Here is a 4,351-nt window from a genome sequence, read left to right as displayed (position 1 = left end):
GCAACCCAGTAAATAGCTGATTGTTGCCAGGAGAGAAGGCAGACCCACTATTTTTCAGTCTTATGATTTTGAAAAGGAAAAGAGATATTCTTAAGAGAAATCTGGATTTTCCTATAAAATCCTCTGATATATAAATATTGCAACCAAATCAAGACATTAAAAGAACATTGTAAGACAAACAAAAGACATCTGTGGGCTAAATTTGATCTGACGACCTACAGCCTGTGACATCTGATCCACGTTTGACCAAATTTGGGGGTAATATTCATGATCCTGAATCCAGTGATGTATGACCTTCTTAATCTTTTCTTATCTTCAGCATTAAAAATTAATACAAAGCTTTCATTTGCACACTCTCCCTGCCTCCAGTCTTTGTAGGTTGTCTCCCACACTGCTGCTGGCATTATAACAAAGATTTTGACTACATCACCTGTCCAAATTTTAAAACCTATGGTAACTGTTCAGTGTCTGCAAGACATTTGCCAAACTTACAATGGCTTTTTCAATCTGATCTTAGCCTGGCAATCTGAATTTATCTCTAGCCAGTCCTGCTCTGTGTCCTATGTTCTAGTCACACCAGATTACTCATCATCCCTCAAGACGAGTCTGCATTACCCACTTACATGACTTTGCTAATGCTGTTCTGTTTTCCTGCAGTACTTTTCCTCCCTATTCGTGGCCAATGTCCAACTCAGATACCTCCAGCTCTTTTTCGTCTCTCTGATTCATCCATTCCCAGACAGTTGAGTTGTTCCATATTTCTGTTAGTGAAATATATACCATTGTTAGGGAATTTAAGACACTGTGTTATACTGATTTGTTTTCATGTCTGTATTTTCAGATAGATAGTAAGTGCACTGAAATCAGTGATAGATCCTCAACTCCTACAGTTGTAGGTGCAATTTATTTATGAACTCAAGTTTAACACAGTGCTATTGGGTTGTCGGAAAAGTGATGACGCATTTTTGCAGTGAAAAACATAGAAAAAATACATCATGACTTTTCCAACAACCCAATATATAATGAGAAATAAAGGTGTCATACATTTAATACAGCTGATGGATTCCAAAAGAGTTGTTTAAAAGTACAAATTTATAAATGAAATTACATTTTTTATACTGAGAGTTATCTAAAAGTTTTACTTTGTAAAAAGAAGAATGCCTGTGCAATGCCCAGGGCTGCTCATACACTTGATAATATAGGTACCTACCAACACATTGTGATTTGAGGGGACAATAGACCCTCCAGTATTTTGGATCTAAGATAGTGCCTTATGGTCTTCATTACTCCTTAAGGCTGCACTGTGCAAACTCAAATTAATAATAATTAAAATTTAAATTGTAAGGGCTGGCCGAGTGGCTCATTTGGTTAAGAGTTGGATTAAGAGCACGAGCTCTGAGCAACAGGGCTGCCGGTTTGATTCCCACATGGACCAGTGATGCTGCACCTGAGCTGAGCTATCACTGAGCTGCCAACAGGTGGCAGAATGGCTCAGCTGGTGTAACAACAAGATTGCCTGTTCATTGGTGGGCTATGCCCACCCGCAACTAAGGCTGAACTCAGCACCTTGAGCTGAGCTGCCTGCCACCCGAATGGCTCAGTGGATAGAACGCGTGCTCTTAACAACAAAGCTGCTGGTTCAACTCCCACATGGGATCGTGGCTACGCCCACCTGCAATTAAGATTGAACACAGCACCTTGAGCTTGGAGGCTACAAGCTGCCAACAGGAAGCCAGATGGTGACTGGCGCACTCCACAACGAAGACTGAAGAACAACAACTTGGCTGGTGGTCCCCTTCCCCAATTTCCCAACACTGTTTCCCTTCCCCAATTCCCCAATAAAATCTTTAAAAGAAAAAAATTTTAAATGTAGTTCCTCAGTCACCTTGTCATGTGGCTAATGATGATCAGGTTGGACAGCACAGCTATAGAACATTTACATCATGGCAGAAAGTTCTGCAGAGCACTACCTGAGGGATTTTATCAAGCGATGAGAATTATAAATGGACATCTTCTAAGAAAGATGGTGAGTTAGCTGGTACACCCCCACTCCTACTCTCCCTAAGCGACCTGAGAACAGCCTGGTAGGAGATGGTTTCTCACTCTGTGTTGCTACCTACCTGGGCATCTGCACTAGTTTCTGACTGCAGCCTGAAACAAGAGATGACAACTCGGTCCTCTGCAGATTCTATGGCTTGGTGTAACATATGATAACCATACACGGGGCTCAAACCCCTATCTTCCCAGTCATTTTCCTCTATTTCACAATTAGTGAGAACATGCCTGAGCAATGCCTCTGCTATGGTGTGCCGTGGGAGGGATCTCGACAATTTTTAAAATGATAGGTCTTCTGTTACTGAGCCTCAGAAATTGTCCTGATCATCTTTCTAGTCTCTGAAGGAGATCAAGTTAGGGCTAAAAATAAACACAAAAAATTCGGGGAAGTTACCATTGCTCATTCTCTGTTATATTCATTTGGGGTCAAAAGAAAGATTCTCAAGGATCATTATTCTAACAAAATCTATCATAACAAAATAAATGGAATTTAAGACAGGAATGGGGGCCTTGGAAAGCTCTGCCAAGGATATTATATACTGAGCCTTATATTTCTGTGAGTTTCTATTCCTCTCTCCCTCCCTCCTTTCTACCCTCCCTGTCTCCCTTCTTTCTCCTTCTCTCTCTCTCTCTCTCTCTCTCTCTCCTCTCTCTCCTCTCTCTCTCGCGCTCTCCTGTAAAGATTCCAATAAGTTGCACAAACCACCTTCTGAAAAACAGGAAGATATTAAATTGGACGAAAAGAGACACAAGGCACAAAGCAATTCTCCAATATATCTGAAGGAAGAAAGAAATAAACAGAGTCAAATTCTTGTTTACATGTTGGCCAGCAACTCATTTTGCCCCCTCTGTGATGTTCTTTTTTATCATCTCGGAGGTCCTTTTACTGTTGATATTTAGTTATTTCATCAGTCATAGTCATTGATATCTCTGCGTGGGACTATCACATAACATCAACATGTGGTTCTTGTGTAACTATTAAAATTTTACTGATAAAATATCAAAAGGAATATATAGTTAGCAATTGGAGTTTTCAATTGGCTCCCCACCTTCGCCCATCTCTCTAAATAATAGTTTGGCTTTTTGATTCTGAAATTCAAAGATAAAATCAGTGACAAATTGAAGAAGGGACTTAGTGAAGTAAATTAACTATAAATCGTTAATTAAGTACATTAATTTATAAACCACCCTGCTCCCTTTCTGCTGCTATTTTCTGATTAACCTGAAGTTATTCAGTTAAAATTCCTAATCATGTAATTTTATCATCATTTAAACTAATGCATTTAATTAGAATTTACTCAATTTTAAAAAAATACACAGTAAAAAGTTGGTTTGTAATATGTTAGGTAAAATCCCAAATCTTTAGATTTAAAATTCTTAGCTGGAAAACAGACTGATTTGAATTCACTGCATGTCTTATTTTGAGTCCCTAGTTGGACACAGAATACTAAGAGATTCAAAAGAAGCATAAACATTTATTAAATGAATATGTACCCTAGCTCTTTAAGAAATGACATTTTAAAGTAGACATTTTTATAAACAAACTTGAAAAATAAATAGGTGATGTAAACTTACCCAGGGAAGTAATTTCAAAATGCACTGGAGACTCTGTAGGGAAAAACTATTAACAAACAGTAAAACGACTGAAAGTTGAAGAGACAAGAAATGAGAAGAATGTCTCTAGATTATCAAGTTGTGGTCTCTGCCCATGTGTATAAATACTAACTTGTGCATGTGTATAAATCACACATCTTACTGATTTGCCCTTTTAGATCTGTATAGTACATTCAACTAACACAGGTTCTGTTAACACCTGTACTCTTGGTACTCTGGTCACCTAACGTCCATATACTCATCACCTAACCAGTTGCTTCAATGACCAGCTCAAACCCGCCAAGTTAGCTGGTCTGGGATTGAATCCTATCTTCACATAACCCTATAGAATATCTGAGCCTGAGTCAGAGTTACCTTGGTGTCTGAAGCCCTTTCCAGGTGGGAGAAAGTGGAGCTGAAGTCTTGCTTTTGAATGTGAGTTGGGCTATCCTTTTTTCCATTTGTGAACCTATGGGCTCTTATTCATCTGTCTTGCTCTGCTCCTGCCTTGTGCCATGTCCCTTGAGTTCTTGCTTGCCTACATGAGTTCTGATGCTAAGCATGGTTCTGGTCTTTGGCAGCTGGATGTGTCCTTGCTTCCGGCTGCTCCCTTCATTCAGGGATTTTCACTCTGCCTGACCTCACATTTCTGGGACAGCTCTTCCCTGTTCCTGTGGTTATCTTCTAGTCTTTTTTTTTTTTT

Source organism: Hipposideros armiger, unplaced genomic scaffold, assembly GCF_001890085.2.
Source record: "Hipposideros armiger isolate ML-2016 unplaced genomic scaffold, ASM189008v1 scaffold_227, whole genome shotgun sequence".
Lineage (NCBI taxonomy): Eukaryota > Metazoa > Chordata > Mammalia > Chiroptera > Hipposideridae > Hipposideros > Hipposideros armiger.
The sequence above is the reverse complement of the archived record's forward strand: the minus strand, read 5'-3'. Positions refer to the sequence as shown.